Below are 20,860 nucleotides of genomic sequence, written 5' to 3' on the forward strand. Positions count from 1 at the left end.
TTTTTATAACCAAATAAGTGATGAAAACTTGTACTGATTAAGATACGTCAATTCAAGTTCTTATACATTTAATAGTTAAATATTATTAAAGTTCAAATATTTATTTTGTTATTAATTACTTAACTACTTAGTTTAACAATTTTAAATTACTTTAAAAAGAGTTCATTGAAAAATGATATTATTAGTCAAAGTTAATGTGGTAGTAAGCTGTTTTACATGCGCTAAATACAAAATTCAAAGCAAGATCATATGTGCGTCATAATATAAATTGAAAAATGCAATAAGCAAGCAATCATTTAAAAGAAAAAAGTAAATACAAAGAATATAAGTTTTTAAAAACCGTAAGAGTTAAAACAATAAAAAATATTTAAGTTGTTTGATACGTCATTTGTTACCCACAAATGCATGTTTAGTATTATTAAATATCAGGCAAAATATCAAGTCAAAGTTAATCTCTTTAAATATGTATAACTTATAGCGCTTACAAACGTGCACGTCTTAAGAAAAGGCAAGCTTATGTAAAGTCTCTACATTAACATCTTCATTAAATTACAGTTATATAAAAACAATATTATTGATAAGTTCTTAAGTTAATAATTAATGACTATAAAAAATAAAATTGTTTTCAGTCGTTTTAACTAGAGAAAATGTTTAGGAAAATTTTAAACTCTTTGCAACTATTAAAAAAATAACAAACTTAAAATCTAAGCTATAAACAAGTTAACAATCTTAAACATTCTCATAAAGTAAAACTGAACTTGGGTGTTTTTTGTTGCTTATAAATAAAAAGCGCTTTAATTCGCGCTATAAACTGTAATAGAAAGAGGTAGCTAGCCTAAAAGGTACTGGATAAATATATTTATAAAGCTGAAGCAAGCTTTTGTGTTTTTTTTTTAAGGAGTTTAGATAATTTATAGAATTTTAGGTAGAACTTGAATTTATTAGATAGCTTTTAATTTAATCATGATAATTTATATTTCCTTTCACATAATTATGATTACAATAATAGTTTTGGAGATTTATTTATTTTAACATTTAACTACAACTATTTGCTGTATGCATATTTTTAAGAGAAAATAGTCTTAAAGTTCTATTAGTTTTTTGTTTTTTAAAAAAAAAATTAAATAGAGTTTTTGTTGTATATATTTTTTTGAAAACAGAACTTAACATAATTTTAAACTTTATTATTAGAACTCAAAGTTCTTTCCGAACTGAATGCTAATACCACAAAAAAAAAAGTAAAACACAAAAAAATAAATTTAATAAAACATTTTTTTTTAAGTAATATGTTATGTAACACACTTGCTTCATAATGTTATTAGAAAAACACAACACTTCACTTCATTTTTTGTATATATATATATGCAATAGTTAGTGTTAAACAGCACAAAAAATTCTCTGTTAGTTTTTAGCGCAGTAAAGCGCTCACAATCATTTCGATTAAAATAAGTATTTTACTGAATAAAGTTACACTAATTCCATAAGCTTTGTTAATCTTGCTATGTATTCTGTAAACAACAATTAACGTTTTAAGTAAAGTAAGATCATACTTTGTAAGCTTTGTTTTTTTTTAGCCTAAGAAAAGATTTGTTTAAGAACATTATCTACCATATAGTATAAGAAAATGTAACTTAATTTAACTTGGTGTTTTAAGCTATTCTACTTTTAATTTATATAAGAAAATTGAACGATGATTTACGAGTTTTGACTTCATTAAACATTTTTACAAACAGATGAATTCTATAAATAGCTCGATTTTTGATAAAATTTTAAACTATTACCGCTTTAAATTGTTCTTAAATATATAACTTAAGACTTTTTAAAGCAGTTATTAAAAAATATTTGACATTTTTTTTAACAGCATACAGTTTGTTTAAATACAGAAACGGTGAACTATAAATTACCGTAGCTTAACTAACCTATTACTAGTAGTTTTTTGACTATATTTCAAACAAAAGTATGTGACCTAATTTTATGCTTTTTTACTTTTTTTTTAATAAACATTATAATCAAAGTATGTTTTTGTTCGCGGTTCGACCAAGCTTACTTTTAAGGTTAATTTTAGTTTCTATAATAAAAACTTAAATATAAGTTAAAAGTACTTTAATATGTCTAAGTTACAGAAAATAAGAGTACTATAAATTTAGGTAAAAGAGAGTCGTAAAATACATTTAGATATAACTTTATATTAATAATAATGACATTTTATCAGCTTATTTAATAATATATTTCTTATAAAAATCCATTAGAGTTTTGTATAAAAGAAAAACTAAAATGGAATTTATTTAAAATTAAAATATTCACGTTTTGTAAAAAAAATGTTGTACAACATTCAGGTTATAATTTTAATTTTTACTAGTTATTACGGAAAATAATTTCACTTCTAAAACGTAATCATTCACTTTAAATACATTTATATCAATAGAGTCGTTTTTATTTAAAAAGTTAGTTTTACACACTGTAGTTTTTAGTGCTGGTTTCAGCAAATTCTAAAATAATTTTTTTTAATAAAATTAAGTGTACCAAACACTAGTTTTATTTCAATTTAAAGACTAGCAATATGTAAATTAGAATTTTGAACAACCTAAACCTGAATATTTTTTTATACTAATTGCTGTACTAGATTATAAGTAGTTAATGACATAATGTATTAATCAAAGTATTTTGCTTTAAATACACTTAAATTAAAACTGTCACTATCAATTATTAGCTAGCTTTTATGCTTGCTAGAGCACATCCTAATAAAAACTTTATTTTAAATGAGATAAGTGTAGAGAAATAAACTTAATTAACTATTAATTTATATACCGACATTTACTTATTAGTACATTTCTCCTATTTTAGATAGTATTGCATTTTAGTTATTTCATATCGATTTACAATAAAGCTATTGTTTCAAAAACAATTTATTACTTTTTTAAACTATAATTTTAAAACCACATAATTTAGAAAAACTAGCTTCTTTATTAAGTTCTATAACTTTAGTTTAAAGTATAAGCTTTTCTTAACTATAGTTGTTAATTCAAAAACAAAAAAAAATTCAAGTATTTTATTTGGTCAATTATAAAATAATGCTTTGTTAACTTGTTTTAATATATCTTGTAACTACAATAAGTGAAAATACTTTCGCTTAGTAATTATATTTACATTAAAAAATATATGTTTTTAAAACTTAAACGAAATAACTGTATTTCAATACTAAATTTAGACTTTATTCTATTGAACAAAGTGAACATCCAAAACAAAAAAAAATTTACTAAAGTTAAATAATAGCGTAATACATCATATGACAAAAATATTATTATAAACCCGAATAAAATTTTATTAAATTACACTTATTATGGGTTAAAATATCATAGTGCAACATCGACCAAAATTTTTTGATACGTGATTCCGCAAACATTTGCTTCATGAAATCTTATATTTCGGTGTTGAAATCCCTTTAAATTTAAAGCTTACTAAAGCGTAAACGATCAGAGTTTAAGTTATCAAATTTAAGATTATTTTTCAGATATATAATATGCTTATATGTTTAATAAATTCTACGTAATATCTATTTTTAAAGTCAACTAAATGGTAAAAAAAGAGTTTAAATGTTTGAACTTTGATAAATTTAATTTCTAAGCATGAAAAATCCCAATTACCTTTTTTTTAAAATCTAGTATAATTTAACTAATTTAATCTAGTATTTAAACTAATATCAATTCATGTATTAGTTTTATTTAAGAATTAATAAAAATGTTTTAAGTTTTTCAAGAAATTTTAATATTAGCACTTAATAGATACTTTAAAAGGTATAAAAGTAACTGTTTTTATTTTTACTTTTTACCTATTTAATACTTTTGTTGTAAGATTAATCTCCAGAGTATGTGTTACTGAATTAGTTTTTTTTTTCTAAAACTTAAGCATTTCCTTTTTCTACTTTTACCTTTTTTTTTCTATTAAAAGTATGGTATCAAATACTTTTAAGTTTAAGTTTAAAATGTCAGGTATTAAATTAAACGTTATACAAACAAAGTTTAAATCAAGTATCATCAAAATAAGATTTAAATTCTGTAAAGTCATTTAAAAATTTTTATAGAAAAAAAAATCTTGAAAAGTTTTATATAAAGCAAATATCAAAAAAGCTCTAATACTCATAAAATGTCAAACAACATTAAGAACTAGTTTTTTAAATTTGTTTAATTGTTTACTTGTTTTTTGCTGATTATTTTTTTTTTTGTGTTAGCATAAGTTCATTAGTTATTTTTTTTAATTGATGCAATTTGTATCGAATTAGAGTATAAGTATGGCTGCTTTTAAACACAACCTGCATGTTGTTGTTCTGGTATATATTTTTTCTTTTTATAATATTTTGTAAGTTAATTTAAATCTTGTTAACATATATCAAATTTTGTGTTATTATTCAAAGTTTAGTAGCTTCTTAGTAGTGAAGATAATTTGGTTTTTATTTGATTTATTGTTATTGTTGTTTAGTGTGTTGTAGCGTAGATTTCTATAAAACAAAATTTGTTTTGGTTAGATTATACTTATTGTTTAAAACTAAAACTTATCTTATGATATATATTGCAAAATTTCAATTCAAACTTATATCAAGTATAATTATTCTACAAGTAATTTTTCAAACTAGCTGTATACTTGAAAACTTACTTTAATTTATTAATTTACACGGTAATGCTTACATTTTTCCAAGTAAAATATTTTAATTAAAATATTGAGTTTTATCAGTATCAATATACTAGCAATACACTTGCAACGTTCCTTTTATTAATTCTTAGTTGCAGTCAAAAGTTGCAACACTTTGAGTACAATAAACAAAAATGTTTACTGACGTCACCTTACAACTGTTCGCTTCTTTTAATAATATTTTAAAATCAGTTTTTACCGGAAAATGTCAGACGTCTGTTTAAAACATTTACAGCTCTTAAAAGAGCTAACAATTGTTCGATATTGATTCTAAAAAACGCTAATAACTACTTGTAGGAAATTAAAAAAAATCTAAAAACTGTTTGGTTTCTTAAAGTACAAAATTTCTTGTATCACTTTTTTAAGCTGATTTGCAAAAAAAAAATAAACACTAAAAATTGTTGTGACTTAAAACAAAAATGAAAAAACAAAGCTTTTCTTAATTCAAATCATAGTAGTAGTTAGTATTAATTATAAGTTTTAACACAAAATGTCGTTTTATAATGTTTGAGATTTATAAAACTAGCTGTTTTTGAATATAAAAATAAGTCTTTTTTTTTGCGCAATTAAAACGGCAACGGGTCAAAATTGCATGAGGAAAAAATTGCACGAGGTTACTAAATTGCACGAATGCACAAAATTGCATGAAAATACCTTTGAACGGAAACAAAGTTGCACGAACGCATTTAAAGAAAGTGTTACTATTTTTTTTAAATAATTTTTTCAAAACTGTTCGATTAAAATTCGAATTGTTGCTAATTCTACAGTAGTATTAAAATCTATGAGAGGAACTATACCTAATATATTTTTCTTGTTATTGCTGATTGATACTTCGCGATGCTAAATTAAACTAAAAAACAAATTTAATCTTAATGTTAATCATAATATACAAGAAAATTTACCACAAAACAATAAAAAATTCAAACTAAAATTTTCAAACTGAAATCAAGTTAAATATAAACAAACTGTTTGCCTTAAAAAATAAAACAAAAAGTTTGGTCTAACGCTTGCTTAGTGACCTGATTATTTAACCGCAACTGCTTGCTTCATCTTTTCGTTTATATTAATGCAAAATTAAATAATTAACACTTATTATAGTGGATTTTAAATTTTTAGCGCATTGAAGCGCTTACATTAAATGTTGTTAGTAGTCAATTCAATCTTAAAACTTAAATTAAACATGTGATGGCTGCTTTTAACAAAATTACAAGGTTCAAATAAAATACAATTAAATAGTCTATTATATTTCCGCTTGTTTATGTAAGATTCAATATGAATTTTACAATTTATATAGCACAATTTACATATTTATACAACAAGGTTTTTTTTTTATTTTGTATCTACAAAAATACGGTAGTCAGTTTTTTTTTACTTCATTTATAAAAACATAAACGCTCAATTTCTTGGATGCACGACTACTACAATTCGGAAACTTCACATTCCGACAGTTAAAATTTTTGTAAATATTTTCAAAGAACTCAAAAAGTTGTTAAATTTTGAAAATTTCAAATGTGTATTAAAGTCTTATTTAGTATTAACAAAAAAAAAATTTTCCTTGAAAAATTTAAATAAAATTGTATTTGTTGCTAGTTAAAATATTTGTATTAAAGTATAGTAAATTTCGATAATTAATCAAGTTCAAATTTAATAATCTTTTTTTAGAAAAAATATTTAGGTGTTAGTTTAAAAAAATAATCCAGTTTAGTTTTTTCAAATATAAATTACTTTTTGAGTTGTAGCCGTTTAAAAATGACTTAAAGAATTTGAATTTTTGGATTTCGAACTTTCATTTAACCATCTTTCGAAATTGTTCTTATCATTTAGCTTAATGTAAATACTCACTAAAAAGATAAAAAAAGTTAAGATTTGTTTAGATTCTAGACATTTCGTTATAATTATGATAATATTATAAGTAATACAAAATGTAGTATTTTGTCATACTAATAAAATTATATTGCTGTCTATTTTTTACATATGTATCACATTTTAACTTTGATTTTAAAAACTTTATTAAAGTTTTTCTTAACCACAAGTTAGCCTTTTAAAAAACATTTTTTCCTTTTGTCTAAGGAAATTAACTCACCAAACAACAAGGTTAGAAATCTTGTATATTTTTGTCATAGTTTACTTTTCTGGTCTATAGCTCACTTAAATAATTTTTAAGGTTTTCATTTAAGTTTTTAACACTTATAAAAAACAAATTATTAATACCTTTGTCAAATGCTTCTATGGAAAACGAATATCTTTATTTATTTAAGTAGCTATTTATTTTTAATAAATTGGAAAACTCATCAAATACAATATAAAGTTACGATACATACTATAAATCATTGTTCTAGTTAAGTTCAATTGAAAAAATTTTAAGCGTAAGTTTTTATTTTTAATATGAAACATTTGAACCAAAAATTTTAAAACTAAATAATCTACAGTTTATTTGTACTGCTGATTTTATACACCAACATTTTAAAGCGTATGTAAGTTGTTTTTTTAACTGTAACAAACAGAATAAACTAATAATGTTTTAAAAAGCAAAACTAGTCTTTATAACATATTTTGCTTTAATTGCCATTAAAAGACTTATTTCCAAACAATAAAGTATTTTATTGATTTCACTTATAACTAGTAAAAAATTGTTTAATTTTTGTATATAAAAGCAGTCGACGCTTCGGAATAGGATTGAAATGTTGAGTGTATTTTTAACTTCTTGTCATAGCACATACAGCATTGCAAATATCAATTACACTATGTATTGTACATTTAATGATTTAATCTGCCTTTCGATTATATACCTACCGGCAAATCAGATATAAATATATTTATCGATTTATATTTGTCTTTGATTATGTAATTCAATTTAAAAAAGTACTTTTTGTTCTTTATTTATATCATTGATACAAAAATTGTCAACATTTCACACCTGTTTCTTTAATATAAACATAAATGTATTACTTTCTTTTTTTTCATTATTAAATATAGTTCTTAATGATAATACAAAATATTCTTAATTTTTATAATCAAGTTTAAACAGGTTTTTGATTGTTTCAAGTTGTAACTTAAAAAGTAGTTTTTAAGAAATTTTCTAAACTACTTAGATTAAATTAAAAGTTTTAATACTTACAAACTTAACATTCTGAAACTTACCTTCTAAAAGTATCTTGAAAGTCTTGTTCGATTTTAGCATATAGTTAGCATCATAAAGAATTTTACAATATGAGTTTGTTTAAAAAAAGTATGAATAAAAATTTCTAATTAATATTTGCTTAAATAACATACACAAATTTGAGTTTGTTTTAAATATTCTGAAAAAAGCTTGTGAATGTTTGCTTTTTGAAAATACATAGTCATTTGTTATTATAACTATTGTAAGCAGTTTTATAAACTTACTAAGTGGGAATGAAATAGTTTAAAATATCTTCAACTTTCATTTAAGTAGTTTATATTTTGATTTGTTATTTTATTCCGTTTGTTACTTTACTATTATTTATAATACAATATTTAAATACTACAAATATTTTATTTTTTTTAAACAGTCAAATTTATTTTTACATACTGTATATTATTTATCATTAATCTATAATGGTCTATAGTATTATAACTATTTTTAAAATCATATATATATATATAAGATAAGGATAATGTTTAAACTTGAACACCTTCTACTGAGCCCACTTGAAGAGCTTTTAAATAATTTGTTGAAATGACGATTTTTAAAAATGGTTTGATATTTTAAGTTGTCTAAGTTTTAATTATGCTAGAATTTTATTTTTTTGACAGTTTAACGCTACATTATTATAAATTTAACTTTTCTTTCAATAACGTTTATATAGTTCACTTTTTTTATTACTGGTTTCGTTTTCAAGAAAACAATTTAATATAAGTTTCAAAAAGACTCTTTAAGTTTGAATTAATTTTGATGATACTTAAATTAGGTTCTCAGTAAATAATTTGGTATTGTGTGTCTTTCAAATCAGTCGCATGTTTTATAGTTTAAAACTAACGTTTTACCTTTAATATATATATAAAAAGTATAAATAGCTATTGGTTTTTAAGTATAGTTGTTTCTAAGTAACCTTAAACTAGAAAAAGTTGTAATTTTATTTCAGTTATATAGTTTTAATAAATTTTTGTAAATTTTAAAAGTTAAAAAATCAGTTGATGAAATATTTCTTTAATAAAATTTGGTAGGTTTATTTATAAATGATTCCTAACTAATAATGCGCTATTATAAAATATTTCTTTAGCTTTATCTGGTAATAAATTATAAGGAGAACTTTATTAATTTATTTAACTATAAGTGTCAATCGTTAATGAAAATAGTTAATGATAAATGTCGGTCATTTTTTAAAACCACTAACCTTTTATAAACTACAAAACATTAATGTTAGACATTAAAAACTAGCCTTACTTGCATCGTTTAACGATGGCAAAAACAGTTACTAGATAGTTTTTCTTCAGAAATAAAACAATTTATTTAGTTACAGTTATTTTAAACTCTTTAAAGCGCTAAAAATTTATCTAATACATCAAAGTTGTATTGAATTAAACTGCATGTTTATATTAAGTAAAATAAAATGAACGTTTGTGAGTTTTGCGTGGTTTTACTAAGGAAATATATTTGAATTTGTAGAAATACAAACTACTTATTTGTTTTAACATTACAAAAATTAATTCTAGTTCTTTTTTTAATCTTAAATAATAGATTAATTTTTGAAAAAGTTATAACAGAATTTAGCATCTATAAATGTTTCTACAACACGCAAAAGTTGTTTAAGAAGCAAAAATTATCTTTGAAAGTATGTATTTTTAAAAATATGACAAAAGCGTTATTAATACAAAAATGTATAAAAATGACCCTTATTTTTTTTCAAGATCGGTTGTAAGTGAAAGTACAACACCATTAAGTTTAGCTTTTTAAGTCCTTGAGAAAATACATAATTTTATTAAGACTTAAGAATATAAGCCATTGTAAATTTTATTCTGATAAGTATTTATAATTTAAATAGGTATTCTATGTACAGCTAAAATACATTTAATATTGACAAGTGAATAAAAGTAAAACTTTCTTTAAACCTTCAAACGAAAATTATAAACAAAATATTATTCAAATGTCACTAAAACTAAAACTGCGGCCTGCTAAGACTTTGAAAACTTGAAATTTCGCCCACGAGCACCAACTGCCTGCCAACTCCTAGACTTCAGCTTAATAAATTTACGTCATAAAGAGTTAAGTGTAATAATCGGTTTGAAAGGCTTAAATTAGAGTTTAGTTATACTTTAATGATTTGAATTTATACTTTTAAATTGTTGGAATAAAAACTTTTGAAATAGTCGAATTTTTTTTTAAAACTAAAAAAAAAACGACAATAATTATACTAAAATCACGCTATTTTTAAAATTGCCATGCGTCTACTATTGATGGTTTTATACTAAATGTACAAAAATAAGTGTTGTTAGACTACGGAATGTTGTTTATAAAATTTTTCTATTAATATATGTTTTGTTTGACAACAAAGTTAGGTTGTTTTTGTGTAAACTTGTACAATAAAACAAACTCAATAACTAATACCTTTAATAACTAACTTTTTTTTGATTTATTACTTGTAAGCGCGATGATGCGCTGAAAACTGAGATGAATTCGCGCAACTTATCAATTTATTTTGAAATAAATTATAAATTAGTCATTGAAGCAAGCTTTTACTGCAATTAGGTTGTGAACTCACTATAAATATAAATGTTTAACAAAGCCCGTTTCTTTTCAAAAATATAAAATTTCGATCAATTTATTACTTACTTTAAATAGTAGACTTGTAAAGTTCACTATCATTTTATAACGAAATCGTCTGTATAATTGAGTTTAAATTTATTATATTTAAAATCTCAGCATAAAACCTTATGTTACTTAAAACTTCAATTAAAAAACCAGTGACACGTTGAAATATAATTTTCTTTATACTTTCTTTCTACATTTATTATAATTAAGTTAGTTGTTGACAATTTTTTTTAGACGGACTAAATAATCACAAAAAGATTATTTTAGGTAAAAAGATAAACAAAATCAATTTAAAGTAAAGTTATGATCCATTAAAGTTAAGCTTATTCACAAGTATTAATTTAATTACATGATAACAAATGTATAACTATCAAAAAATAAATTATAGTGATATTACTGGTATAATTTAGACAAATTTAAATTGTTTAGTATCACAAAACTTTAAGAGAATAAAACTTTAAGTAAACGTTTTAAATTAATCTAGTTTAATTTAATCTTAATTGTGCTGTCGTCTACTAGTATTTTATTTATATAATATAAATATAAGCGATTTATGGAAAGGCTAATGGTAAACTTTTATTAAATATAAAGTATAAAGTATTATTTTTATTTAAATCATTTTATGTTTACTCGAATAAGAGCAAAAAAAAATTGTCAAGTTTTCTTTAAAAATTCTTAAGGAATTTTAAACTACAAGATTTTGTATAACTGTTTTAACTATAAAAAAAGGAGGTTTTACAACATTTTTTAATTAAAAAGTTAAATTTGTAGACTTACTTTTACTTCTTTTTAATAATAAAACACTTTTTTTTAAATTAATCATTAAAGTAACTGATAGTAAATTCTGTTATATTTAACTATATATCAAAATTTTAAAAGTAGCGTTTTCCTAAAAAACTTATTCAGCATTTTTTTTATTTCTCATTTCTAACATTTCAAGTAAAAGTGTTCATAAAAAGTTTCTTTGTGGTTAGAAATAAAGAAAAATGCTGAATATGTTTAATTTTAAGCTGCACAACATAATGAATTTTGAAAATTCAATTATTATTTTCAAAACAAACTATGACTATTTTTAAAACAGAGTAGATAAAGTTTGAAAATCTAAAATTTTGCTAATACTCCAAATACGTTAATTGTAATACTACTTGTAATAAATTATTAACTGAGAAACAGTTTAATATTTAGTACCGCTTGACTGAAGGATGAGTTTAGCTTCACTAAAATCCGTTTTGTTAGGCAGCAAAATTAAAAGTGAAATGACAAGTTTATTATAAAGTACATTCATTCAGACATATAAAATTTAATGTATTTTTTCTATTTATTTTAACTTGATATGTAAGGTTATAGCGCGGAAAATAATGGATTAATAATTGAAATTTATACTTAGTTTACTAAGCGAACATTTGTTTCAATTTGCTTGTGGCGCAACTTAAATTGGAAGTTGAAAAAAAACAAAAACAAATTTAAACAAAAAGCGTGGTAACTTTTTAACTTATAATTATATCTAACTCTTAATTAAAAAATTCTTGATTATTGAACATTAAAAAACAAATAAATATGGCATTGAATGCTAAATATATACTTTATACATAAATTACTGAAGTATGCTTTAATACAGTCAATGTTTACGTCAAAGAAAAAAAAAGTAAAAAAAAAAAACAACTTTATATTATATTAACTAAAGTTATAAATAAACATTTTTCATTGGCAAGCCTAAGTTGAAAAACTTATAACCGGTGACAGATTTTTTAAATATTAATTATAATAAACTGAAAGTAAGTATGTATAACATTAATATTTAGAAAATCTGTCATTGGTATTATACTGAAAATAAGTTTGTATAACATATAAAACTCCTAGTGACGCTCACATATTGTAAATATAACTTGTAATATCCCTTTTTGTGTTACTGTTTAAATTTATAAGCTTAAAAGCGCTTAAATCAAAATAAAAATTATGCAAATTAAAAAAAATCTATATAGCTTCGGTGGAGTAAAACGATTTGGTTACTTTTATGATTAATATTTTCTTTACATACGTCTATGACTAGATACAGAATCATTTAAATTTGTGTATTCAAATTTGTGCTTACGTAAAATTTGAGCGTTAGTTTAGAATGTTTAACTATTTTTAAACAGAATAAGCTTAAAATAAAATAGAATATCTAAAACTTGGTGGGAGATGCCACTCACAGAAAAGAAGTACAATATATTATAAATTTTGAATTAATTTTTTTTTTAATTTCTTTTAGGTTTATTTTGACTTGCAAGAGATATTTTATTTAAAACTTCACTATTATCTAGTTATTATGTCTTAGTACTTTTGATTTATTGTTCACCACATGTATGAAATTTTTCAATCATAAAAAAACGTTAGTTTAAAATGTTCAAATGTTTTTTAAACAGAATAAGCTTAGACTGAAAACGAATATTTAAAATGTCACTAACAGAATAGAATTACTTTATATTATATATTTTGAATTAAAAAAAAATTAAATTTTCAATTACGTTTATTTGACTCGCAAGAGATATTTTATTTAAAATTTAATTTCATTTAAAACTCTAATATTATCTAGTTATTATGTAATTGTACTTTTGATTAATTGTTCACCGCATGTATGAAATTTATAAAACTATTTAACTTTTATTTTTTAAATATGCACTTTTACTGACGTCATTTGCAAAATGTAGTAAACGTTTATTTAAAATAATTAATAAATTATAAACATTTCTAGATCATACAAAGGAAATTTGTATATTATCAAATGTTTTTACTGATTGTTTTTTTCTATATATTAATGAGTTCAAGTTTTGTTCATACTTTTTTATTTTTTATGACCGTATACTCGAGATTCACAAGTCTACAGATTTAATTTTAAATAGATAGAAATTTTATCTATAACGTTTATTTTGTAAACGAACAATTATAATTATTAGAGTTAAACTTAACTTAAATTACTTTTTATAACAAAAACAAGACAACTTTCTTCCACTTTCAAAAAAACAGAAAAAAAATAAAATAAGTTTTAGTTAAAAAAGAAGCTTAATTAGAAAAAAAACAAATAAAATTTTTCAATTAATATGTAAATTTAAAATCTAAAATGAAATAATCTATATTTTTTTAAATTAAGAATTGTCAAACATTAAGAAAATGTTGCTAATCTTCTATATTTCAAACATTAATTGTCATAAGAAGTGACACTTTAATAATGATAGAACAACTGGTTAACACCTGTTTAAAATTTGAAATAATAACAGTATGACGTCAACAATAGAACGTAATTGGTTAATAAAATTTTTAGTATACTAACTGATTATACTTTAAAAAGTAGTCTGGTCGGAACAGTTTAGTTTTTAGTGCTTATGTAGCCCAAAAATACAAAAGTTTAAAAGTTACAAATGTTATATTATCATTTATTGAATATTTTGTTGATATTTTTTCGTTTTTTTTAAGATTTTTTGAAGTAATTTGTTTGTATCATTCAATAGTTAAAGTTTAAATATCTAAAAATCTTAATAAAAGTTGTTGCTCGATAAAGAGTTTTTTGGGATAAAATTGAAGTTGACGATTAAAAACATTATCTTTAAAATTAGTCGTACATGTCACTTGTAAACAGTTAAAATTGTAGTAAAATAGAAAACGTTATCTCAAACTTTTTAAATGTTTATCCAGTCACCATTTTTTGAACAAACTATTTTACATTATGTAAACTTTCAATTTATTTTTAGATTGATAAAAAAAAGAAAAACTGTCGTTAAAAGGTTAAAGATAAAGTATACTAATCCAGTTTAAAAAAAACGTATAAACTTTGGTTGCAACTTGTAAACTTCATAAGATTAATTTAGATTGTATTATTGGTAATACTTGATTTTTTTCGTTTATAAAGTATTTAAATGATATTTTAACTTTGATAGCTTTCGATAAAACAATACAATTAGATTTTTTTTAAACATAATAAATAATAAAACATACTACTGTTTTACAAAAATTAATAACAAAGTATTCTACTACAATTTATGAAAAATATTTGAATAGTAGTTTGAATAGTTTCTTTTTTATATATATTTAACTATAACAAGATATTTTAAACTCAATAAAACTGTCGTCAAAATACTATTTTAAATAATCATAAATATTTTATCTCTTAAAGTAATAAAAAGATTAAAAAAGTATCACACTTGCCAATATTTACCGTTTGTTTGTGTTTTATCATGAGTATGCGATTAAAAATGTTATATTTTAATAATTTTATCTTATTTATTGCAGAAGCCTAAACCGTCTATATTTAAGTATGAAGTTGGACAAGTACAATTTTTTTTTATTTGTCTTTTAGTGACGTAAACTTTTTTGTAATCGCAAAAAGTCGTTTCAATAACTTATAAATAAATATGCAGTTTTTAAATTCATTCTCGCAGAGGTTTATTAATTTTCAGCGCAATACAGCGCTTACAAGTAAAAATTTGATGTGAAAATTAAAATTTGATAGATGTTAAGTTGCGTATTTGTTATTATTTTACTATGAAGTGGTTCGGTAAATAACAAATTAACAATTGAACTCAATAAAAGTAAGTACAACGATTAAAATTCTTTTACTTGTATATTTTATTTGTTTTTTTAGTTTTTAATTATTTGTTTTAATATATACTTAGGCTGAAATACTTTTTAAACTAAAAAACAAGTCAGCATTTAGAATACTTGTTTTTCAATATAGTTTAAAAATACCAAAAACTTTTAAACATATATATAGCAAAAGTTTAGTGATGACAATTTTTTTAGCGTCATATGGGTTCAAGCTATCAAAAAATGTTTGTTAAAGTACAGATAATTTTTAAAATACTAAGTACTAATACATTTAAAACTTGATTTCAAAGTTTATTACCAGAAAACTTCATGCAGTAAAAAACTCATAATTCGGTTAACTTACTTTTGTATTGATTTGTTTGGATGTACAGTATAAATTAGCTTTTGTTTATTCATTTCATTACGATTTAATTTTTTTTCAAACTAAACTAATGTTTTATCCTATCTTGTAGTAAAAACTAAATTTTTTGATTTCCATAATAATCAAGTTTCAAAGTAAAAAGGTATTTAAGAAGACTATGTTTCAAAATTATTGTATAGGTTACCAGCAAAAATTAAAAAATGTTTTAAATAGGATACCTCAAACAAAAAATGTTGGTAGTATTTGCTTATTTTCGGTTATAAAGTTAAATTTTTTTTTAACTTTTGTAGCATTCTGTGAAAACATTAGAATTAGGAATTTAAACATAGTGATTAATAAAACATACAACTGTTTTACAAAGGTAATTAACAAAGTATTTTACTACAACTAAAGAAAAATATTTGAGCTGCATCCCGTAAACGATTTTGTAAAAAAGAGTTTTTTATTTAGTTAATGTTTGCGGTATTCTTTTTCATAGGAAAATGTTATTGCCTACAAGAGCGCAGACAAACATTATTTCATAAACGCTATATTGACTACTTAAAAAAAAAAGTGTTTTTATTGTTTCATACCTTAGGCTTATGCTTTTACGATTACTATTATAGTCATACTTACAAAACTCATCGAAAATTTGTTATAGAAGGTTTTGAAAAAAAAAAATTCTGGATTAAACTTAAACGTTTTCAACCTGGAAGAATTATACTAAAACTTTTATAATACGTTAAACATAAGCGATTTACAAATTTATTGCAAAATCAGTTAAAATACTTAATCAAACAATGAATTAGTCAATATGTTTAACTAGCTACTACAGCTGTATGAAGAATTAAGAACATTTATTAGAACAATATTTAAATGAAGTTTTTTTTTAAACTTCTAATGTTATTGGTAAACTAAATAATATATTGTACTTTAAAACAGTTATTAATACCAACTTGAATAAGGACCTTTTAAAGACGAGCATATACTGATTTTCATAACTTATACTATGTTATACAATAATTATATTTTAGAAGTTTGTAATTTATGTTCAGTAGGTTTTGTTTACTCTAGTTTTGTCGATTTTAATCGATTTTTAAAACTTTAAGGTAGTATCACAGTGTTTTTTAATCATTAAAATAAACTGGTTTACGAAAAAAAAAAGAGTTTAGAGAATTTCGCACAACTAGGTTTAGTGTGAACTAACTGTGTTAAAACCAAGTCTGGAAAATTTGAAAAGTATTTGAATGACAAGACGAGTTGTTATTTATTTTTTTAATAAACTATGTCACCATCAACAGCAAACTTAATATTCTGCTACATAGTTTCAAATGGATTGTTGTTAGTAGTGTTGTGGATCAGTATAATTTTGATTGTGATAGCGGAACACTGCTTTGCCGAAGATGGGGAAATATTAGTTACTTTTATAAACATAATAGTTACATTATAAAAGTTTTTATACTTTAAACTAAAAACAACTTGTAATATCTTTCTACGTCTAATACTTTTCATTATGACTTCATCTTTACGTGTTACAATTAGATTTTAAAAACTGACAAAGGATGTAATTAAGTTTTACATTGTTTTATAAGTACAGTAATATTATTTCCTATCTATTAGGAAACTCGTTTAGTTTATTTATTTTTGAAAAAAAGTTAAAATAAAACTTTGGATGTCCAACAAAGTAAAACATTATTTTATAAGAAATTAAAAAAGTATAACTAAATTGAAACAAGATTAATTATATAAATTTATATAAATACAAAAAAAAGTTTAATATTTTTTTTTAATTATTTTTTAGTTTGTGATTACTATTATTAAATATACATCTTTACCTTCGAACATATACTTGAAATTAGATAAACAATGACCGACTTGACTGATCTAAACGAAAATTTATTACTGAAAATAAATTATAGCACGATGAAACTATTTTAAGCAAATCAGGTTTATAAACACTATAGAAATTATACAAAGTGTATAAAACATAAAAATAAATCACTCAACAGTTTACTAAGCTTATAAATAAGTTTTGCAAATAAAATTTGCGATCTTTGTTTCATATAAATAAGCTGTTGAACGAACAAACCTTTATAATACAACTTTAATTTCAAACCAACATGAATAAATTTACTAGCTTTAACCTTTTTAAGATTAATTTCACATCTAATTAATGTAAACAGTCTTGTTATAAAGTCAAAAAACTCTAACCTATTTTATACAATGCAACAGCTTACCAGGTGTTATTACGGTGTCAGCACTTATAAACAATTTGTTACCTACGCAAACCGAAGAATGATAACGTCTTTCTTCAATTAAATCAGGTAGTGCTGTGGTTTCCATGATAGTTACATGCTTCTACTGAATTAACTGGTTTAATCACCCTACTTGCATTTTTATGCCTTTCTTAACAATAAAAATAACAAAGAAAAAGAATACGAGTAAAATAAATATAAACTTAATAATAATTAAAAACTGATTCTTACTTTAATAACTACTTTAAAACGAATAAACTCAAAAACAAATTTGTTGTGTTAAATATCCTAAATTTTTGTTTACTTCTTTTACATTCAAATAAAAATAGTCGACTGCATATACAAAAACCCAAGGTAATAAACTTTTGCTAGCACGCAGATCTTTACTGTTTCTTTTTTTGAATAGTCTGTCTGTTATAAACAAATACTATAATATACGTTATAAAGTACGTAATACTACTATACTATAATATTTTATTAACTTTTTTATAAGTCTACTTTCAACAAAATATGTTTACATCTTTTCATTAAAAAATAATTTTTTTTAAAGTAAAATATCTAATTATACCATAAACAAAAAACGATTTAGATATAATACTTTTTTTTGATATCTCAGTTTTTTTCAACTAAACTTTAATATTTATAAACTCAAAATGCTTAAGAAGTGCGTTTCATAACAATGTAAGACGAATTTACAAATTATTAGGTTATTTGTAAATTAACAATTTCATCAAAACCTTTATTGGGTTTAAATACCAAAGTAAAAAATGATCACAATTAACTTTTTATCGTTACCATTGATGTGACGAAGTGATGTTACCATTTTTTAAAAATTTACTTCGTTAGGAATTTAAAACATTTATTAATATTTCTAAAATAATCAGTATATAAGTTTAATATTGCGCATAAAATTAAAAACATTTTCAGGTCTAAAACATTTCAACATAATTCTAAGTTAATGTGGTAAAGTTATAAGATTTATATTTTGTTCAAGGAATATAGGTCTTTCTTTTTATTTTAGAACGATCATTAACAAGCAAGAATCATAAATTATAACTAAAAATGTCTAACAATGAAACATTTTGTTTTCTAAAAAACTTGCTTTATAAAAAAATTAAGCTACAAAATTAGTTTTATAATTAAAACTTTTAGTTAACTTAGAAAATACCCTAATTCCTTAGTTTTTATTTTGATTTTTGTCGGTTTTTAATATTTTTACACAATATTCCTAATTTTACTAAATACTTCAAATACAAAAAATAAGAGAAACTTATATTTACAAAAAAACATTTATTTACTAAACAAAGATTGAGCACAACAAAAACTAACTAACCGAAACATATTTATAAACAAATACATAACACAGTTAAGAGTCACATAACATAAAACTTCAATAACTTTGCAATGCTATAAAAAATTCTTCGAACTAAAAGTTTCATTTTTTGTATCATAATAAATAGTCTGATGAGTGTTATCCGAACAAACATTTAATAATACAACTTTGTTTCCGAAACAACATGCACAACACTTACGAATAGCAGGCTTTTCAACCTCAAACTCACTGCGAATTAAAGTGAAATTCCTTGTAATGTTGTCAAAAACCTCCCAGCTATCAGTAATAGCTTCCCAGGTGCTGTCATTTTGCCCAGCAGTTACAAACATTTTGTTGCCAATACTTACTGAAGAATGGCAACATTTACTTCTTATCATATCAGGTAAGACATTCCATTTGTTTTCATGATGATCATATGCTTCTACTGATTTTAAATCCCAGTTATAGTTGTCTCTACCTCCACTAACTATAATTTTACCTTCGAAAACTGTGCAAGCTAAATTTCGTACGATTTTGTTCATTCTTGCTATATCATACCATTTGTTTAGTTTGAAATCGTATTTATAACATTGCATACCATTTTTACTAAACGTGTAAAGTTTTTTCATGAATAGACAAATAGTACTCCTCTTATCATTGTGTAAATAGTTATTCGGATAGTTTTCAAAAACTACCCCTTTTGAAGATAAATATTCACAGAAACTTGCTTTGATGAAGAGTTTGTCGTGAGAATCAGATTCAACGTTTTCTGGTTTTGAAAGCACTTCTTTATCAATCCTTAAGAAGCTACAACCATGGTATTGAAAGTTATGTCTATCAAAAGCAAACTTGAACACAACATCATCAACTTCTTGAGAGCAATGTCTATTTTGGTACAAGATAGACGAATAATTACAATTCATTTTAGCCTTAGCTGAAAAATTTAAAACACTATTAAACAATTTGCTATACTTATGAAAGACTTTGAAATAAATGAAATTATTTTTATTAAGCATTTGATTTCAGATAACATTGGAGTTTAAAAAGTTATAATGTTTATAAAATATATTAGATTTAGGTATAATTTTGTTATAGAAAGTATACATTACAGTTTGTTAAATATTATTTATAAATTCACAAAATTTAAAGGATCCTTATAACAGTTTTTTTCAGATGAAAAAAATAGTTTTATATTAAGATTGCATAAAATGGTAAAATAAAGAAATTTAAATGATTTAAAAATATTGATTGTTTTAGAGGTAACTTAAACTTGTAAAAGAACATTTAATATATAAACAACAAAATAAATAATTCACAGTCACACCAACGGTGGTTTTATTTTTAAATGTCAAACAGTTCTAATACAAATTGTTTATTTCATGATTAATTTTAAAATACTAACTTTTAAAAAATGTTATTTTTGAAAACTTAAAAACAAGGAAAATTGTTTACTACATTCTTTAATAAAACTATTGTTATGAAACCAAAAGATAAATGAATAAGAAAACAAAAAGAAAATGAAAGTTACTAACCAAAGGTAAGGGTTAGGGTAAAGGTGAAAAATAAAGATCTAACTAATAAAATATATTTATAAAAAAATAAGATGAATATAAAATAAAAAATGATAAAAAAACAACCGACCGAACGTAAGGCTTAGGGGTAACATTGATATTAAAAAAATTTAAATTAAAAAAACTATAGTAATAAATTAAGTAGAAAAAAAAATCAATCCTAATTATATCTCCGTGCGAAAGTGTCTTCGTATAATTTCATGCCCTCGCGTAAAAGTATCTTTGTGTAATTTTGTGCTTTCTTGCAAAAGTATCGTTATGTAATTTTGTGCTTTCTTGCAAAAGTATCGTTGTGTAATTTTGTGCTTTCTTGCAAAAGTATCGTTGTGTAATTTTGTGCTTTCT

This window comes from Thalia democratica, chromosome 2 (genome assembly GCF_965202585.1).
Source record: "Thalia democratica chromosome 2, ktThaDemo2.hap1.1, whole genome shotgun sequence".
NCBI classification, from domain to species: Eukaryota; Metazoa; Chordata; class Thaliacea; order Salpida; family Salpidae; genus Thalia; species Thalia democratica.